Source organism: Rutidosis leptorrhynchoides, chromosome 4 (genome assembly GCF_046630445.1).
Source record: "Rutidosis leptorrhynchoides isolate AG116_Rl617_1_P2 chromosome 4, CSIRO_AGI_Rlap_v1, whole genome shotgun sequence".
In the NCBI taxonomy this organism is placed as follows: domain Eukaryota; kingdom Viridiplantae; phylum Streptophyta; class Magnoliopsida; order Asterales; family Asteraceae; genus Rutidosis; species Rutidosis leptorrhynchoides.
The window spans coordinates 134,048,937-134,054,936 of NC_092336.1; positions in this window are offsets into that span (position 1 = coordinate 134,048,937).

A 6,000-nucleotide genomic window follows, 5' to 3' on the forward strand; every position below is an offset into this window, starting at 1 on the left:
AGTACCTACCCGTTAAATAAATTTCGTCCCGAAATTTTAAGCTGTTGAAGGTGTTGACGAATCTTCTGGAAATAGATGCGGGTATTTCTTCTTCATCTGATCTTCACGCTCCCAGGTGAACTCGGGTCCTCTACGAGCATTCCATCGAACCTTAACAATTGGTATCTTGTTTTGCTTAAGTCTTTTAACCTCACGATCCATTATTTCGACGGGTTCTTCGATGAATTGAAGTTTTTCGTTGATTTGGATTTCATCTAATGGAATAGTGAGATCTTCTTTAGCAAAACATTTCTTCAAATTCGAGACGTGGAAAGTGTTATGTACAGCCGCGAGTTGTTGAGGTAACTCAAGTCGGTAAGCTACTGGTCCGACACGATCAATAATCTTGAATGGTCCAATATACCTTGGATTTAATTTCCCTCGTTTACCAAATCGAACAACGCCTTTCCAAGGTGCAACTTTAAGCATGACCATCTCTCCAATTTCAAATTCTATATCTTTTCTTTTAATGTCAGCGTAGCTCTTTTGTCGACTTTGGGCGGTTTTCAACCGTTGTTGAATTTGGATGATCTTCTCGGTAGTTTCTTGTATAATCTCCGGACCCGTAATCTGTCTATCCCCCACTTCACTCCAACAAATCGGAGACCTGCACTTTCTACCATAAAGTGCTTCAAACGGCGCCATCTCAATGCTTGAATGGTAGCTGTTGTTGTAGGAAAATTCTGCTAACGGTAGATGTCGATCCCAACTGTTTCCGAAATCAATAACACATGCTCGTAGCATGTCTTCAAGCGTTTGTATCGTCCTTTCGCTCTGCCCATCAGTTTGTGGATGATAGGCAGTACTCATGTCTAGACGAGTTCCTAATGCTTGCTGTAATGTCTGCCAGAATCTTGAAATAAATCTGCCATCCCTATCAGAGATAATAGAGATTGGTATTCCATGTCTGGAGACGACTTCTTTCAAATACAGTCGTGCTAACTTCTCCATCTTGTCATCTTCTCTTATTGGTAGGAAGTGTGCTGATTTGGTGAGACGATCAACTATTACCCAAATAGTATCAAAACCACTTGCAGTCCTTGGCAATTTAGTGATGAAATCCATGGTAATGTTTTCCCATTTCCATTCCGGGATTTCGGGTTGTTGAAGTAGACCTGATGGTTTCTGATGCTCAGCTTTGACCTTAGAACACGTCAAACATTCTCCTACATATTTAGCAACATCGGCTTTCATACCCGGCCACCAAAAATGTTTCTTGAGATCCTTGTACATCTTCCCCGTTCCAGGATGTATTGAGTATCTGGTTTTATGAGCTTCTCTAAGTACCATTTCTCTCATATCTCCAAATTTTGGTACCCAAATCCTTTCAGCCCTATACCGGGTTCCGTCTTCCCGAATATTAAGATGCTTCTCCGATCCCTTGGGTATTTCATCCTTTAAATTTCCCTCTTTTAAAACTCCTTGTTGCGCCTCCTTTATTTGAGTAGTAAGGTTATTATGAATCATTATATTCATAGATTTTACTCGAATGGGTTCTCTGTCCTTCCTGCTCAAGGCATCGGCTACCACATTTGCCTTCCCCGGGTGGTAACGAATCTCAAAGTCGTAATCATTCAACAATTCAATCCACCTACGCTGCCTCATATTCAGTTGTTTCTGATTAAATATGTGTTGAAGACTTTTGTGGTCGGTATATATAATACTTTTGACCCCATATAAGTAGTGCCTCCAAGTCTTTAATGCAAAAACAACCGCGCCTAATTCCAAATCATGCGTCGTATAATTTTGTTCGTGAATCTTCAATTGTCTAGACGCATAAGCAATCACCTTCGTTCGTTGCATTAATACACAACCGAGACCTTGCTTTGATGCGTCACAATAAATCACAAAATCATCATTCCCTTCAGGCAATGACAATATAGGTGCCGTAGTTAGCTTTTTCTTCAATAACTGAAACGCTTTCTCTTGTTCATCATTCCATTCAAATTTCTTCCCTTTATGCGTTAATGCAGTCAAGGGTTTTGCTATTCTGGAAAAGTCTTGGATGAACCTTCTGTAGTAACCAGCTAGTCCTAAAAATTGGCGTATGTGTTTCGGAGTTTTCGGGGTTTCCCACTTTTCAACAGTTTCTATCTTTGCCGGATCCACCTTAATACCTTCTTTGTTCACTATGTGACCGAGGAATTGAACTTCTTCCAACCAAAATGCACACTTTGAAAACTTAGCGTACAATTCTTCCTTCCTCAATACTTCTAACACCTTTCTCAAATGTTCACCGTGTTCTTGGTCATTCTTTGAGTAAATAAGTATGTCATCAATGAAAACAATGACAAACTTGTCAAGGTATGGTCCACACACTCGGTTCATAAGGTCCATGAACACAGCTGGTGCATTAGTTAAACCAAACGGCATGACCATAAATTCGTAATGACCGTAACGTGTTCTGAAAGCAGTCTTTGGAATATCATCTTCTTTCACCCGCATTTGATGATACCCGGAACGTAAGTCAATCTTTGAATAAACAGACGAGCCTTGTAGTTGATCAAATAAGTCGTCGATTCTCGGTAGTGGGTAGCGGTTCTTGATGGTAAGTTTGTTCAACTCTCGGTAGTCGATACACAACCTGAATGTACCATCTTTCTTCTTGACAAACAAAACAGGAACTCCCCACGGTGATGTGCTTGGTCGAATGAAACCACGCTCTAAAAGTTCTTGTAATTGGCTTTGCAGTTCTTTCATCTCGCTGGGTGCGAGCCTGTAAGGAGCACGAGCTATTGGTGCAGCTCCTGGTACAAGATCTATTTGAAATTCAACGGATCGATGTGGGGGTAATCCCGGTAATTCTTTCGGAAATACATCGGGAAATTCTTTTGCGACGGGAACATCATTGATGCTCTTTTCTTCAGTTTGTACTTTCTCGACGTGTGCTAGAACAGCATAGCAACCTTTTCTTATTAGTTTTTGTGCCTTCAAATTACTAATAAGATGTAGCTTCGTGTTGCCCTTTTCTCCGTACACCATTAAGGGTTTTCCTTTTTCTCGTATAATGCGAATTGCATTTTTGTAACAAACGATCTCTGCTTTCACTTCTTTTAACCAGTCCATACCGATTATCACATCAAAACTCCCTAACTCTACTGGTATCAAGTCAATCTTAAATGTTTCCCTAACCAGTTTAATTTCTCGATTCCGACATATATTATCTGCTGAAATTAATTTAGCATTTGCTAATTCGAGTAAAAATTTACTATCCAAAGGCGTCAATGGACAACTTAATTTAGCACAAAAATCTCTACTCATATAGCTTCTATCCGCACCCGAATCAAATAAAACGTAAGTAGATTTATTGTCAATAAGAAACGTACCCGTAACAAGCTCCGGGTCTTCCTGTGCCTCTGCCGCATTAATATTGAAAACTCTTCCGCGGCCTTGTCCATTCGTGTTCTCCTGGTTCGGGCAATTTCTAATAATGTGGCCCGGTTTTCCACATTTATAACAAACTACATTGGCATAACTTGCTCCGACACTACTTGCTCCACCATTACTCGTTCCGACACCATTTGTTCCTTTCGTTCTATTAACCCCTGGTCCGTAGACCTCACACTTCGCCGCGCTATGACCATTTCTTTTACACTTATTGCAAAATTTGGTGCAGAACCCCGAGTGACACTTTTCACACCTTTGGCATAGCTGCTTCTGATTGTTGTTGTTGTTGCGGTTATTATTGTTGTTGGGATGATTGTTGTAGTTGCTGTTGTTGTTGTTGTTGTTGTTATTTTTGGGCCGTTTGTTGTAGTTGCGATTGATGTTGCGATTGTTGGGATAATTGTTGCGATTATTGTTGTAATTGCTGTTGTTGTTATATTGGTGATTCTTATCACCGTTTTCCTCCCACTTTCTTTTGACTTGCTTCACATTGGCCTCTTCAGCAGTCTGTTCTTTAATTCTTTCTTCAATCTGGTTCACTAGTTTGTGAGCCATTCTACATGCCTGTTGTATGGAGGCGGGCTCGTGTGAACTTATATCTTCTTGGATTCTTTCCGGTAATCCTTTCACAAACGCGTCGATCTTCTCTTCCTCATCTTCGAACGCTGCCGGACACAATAGGCACAATTCTGTGAATCGTCTTTCATACCTGGTAATATCAAATCCTTGGGTTCGTAACCCTCTAAGTTCTGTCTTGAGCTTATTGACCTCGGTTCTGGGACGGTACTTCTCGTTCATCAAGTGCTTGAATGCTGACCACGGTAGTGCGTACGCATCGTCTTGTCCCACTTGCTCTAGATAGGTATTCCACCATGTTAACGCAGAACCTGTGAAGGTATGCGTAGCGTACTTCACTTTGTCCTCTTCAGTACACTTACTTATGGCAAACACCGATTCGACCTTCTCGGTCCACCGTTTCAATCCGATCGGTCCTTCTGTTCCATCAAATTCCAAAGGTTTGCAGGCAGTGAATTCTTTGTAGGTGCATCCTACACGATTTCCTGTACTGCTAGATCCAAGGTTATTGTTGGTATGTAGCGCGGCCTGAACTGCGGCTATGTTTGAAGCTAGAAAAGTACGGAATTCCTCTTCATTCATATTCACGGTGTGTCGAGTAGTCGGTGCCATTTCCTTCAAAATAGTCAAATGGAACAAGTTAATCATACAGAATATTAAGAGTAGTTAATAGTATTTCGTAGCATAATATGAACTCATTTATAAAAGCTTTTTCTTCATATTAGCGTTTTATAAGTTTAAATTCGGGTAGTACCTACCCGTTAAGTTCATACTTAGTAGCTAATATACAATTCAACTACTACAATTCTATATGAAAAACTGATTATAATAATATTTCGCGTTCAAACTTTTACACAATATTTTACAAACTTACGATACCGCTTATTTTACATATAGCATGAAATATAGCACACAATAAATTTGATACAAGATGGTTGTGAAGATAATTCTAGCTAGTACACAAGTCGTTCAGCAAAGGCAATAAAGACACGTAATTCATATGTCCAGAAACAAGTCATGCATTCTGGTTTTACTAGGATTACTTCCCATCCTTGGTCTTGTGGAACATAACCGTTATGGCCGTTGATAAGACAGCGTGTTGTAACGTCGTCAAAGGGACGAGGGTTACGTAATGTCCAACAGTCCCGTAACAATCTAAAAACCTCATTTCTTACCCCAATTACCGACTCCGTCACTTGTGGGAACGTTTTGTTTAATAGTTGTAGCCCGATGTTCTTGTTCTCAGTTTGGTGAGAAGCGAACATTACTAATCTGTAAGCATAACATGCTTCTTTATGTTGCATGTTAGCCGCTTTTTCTAAATCACGAAGTCCAATATTCGGATATATTGAGTCAAAATAATTTCTTAACCCATTGCGTAAAATAGCATTTGGGTTCCCCGCAATATATGCGTCAAAGTAAACACATCGTAACTTATGGATTTCCCAATGTGATATCCCCCATCTTTCGAACGAAAGTCTTTTATAAACCAAGGCATTCTTGGAACGTTCTTCGAATGTCTTACAAACTGATCTCGCCTTAAATAGTTGTGCCGAAGAATTCTGACCGACTCTAGACAAGATTTCATCAATCATGTCTCCGGGTAGGTCTCTTAAAATATTGGGTTGTCTATCCATTTTGTGTTTTTATACTGTAAAATAGACAAGAGTTAGATTCATAAAAAAAAATACTTATTAATACAAGCAATTTTTACATATATCATAAAGCATAAGCACACTATATTACATATATTACACCACACGAATACAACTATCTTATTCCGACTCGCTTGTTTCTTCTTCTTCGGTTTTGGTTCGTTTTGCCAAGTTTCTAGGGATATATGATGTTCCCCTAATACGAGCCGTAATTTTCCACATTGGTTTAGAAAAACCTGGTGGTTTAGAGGTTCCCGGGTCATTGTTACAACTTAAGGACTTCGTGGGTTGACGATACATATAAAGTTCATCGGGGTTGGAATTAGATTTCTCTATTTTTATG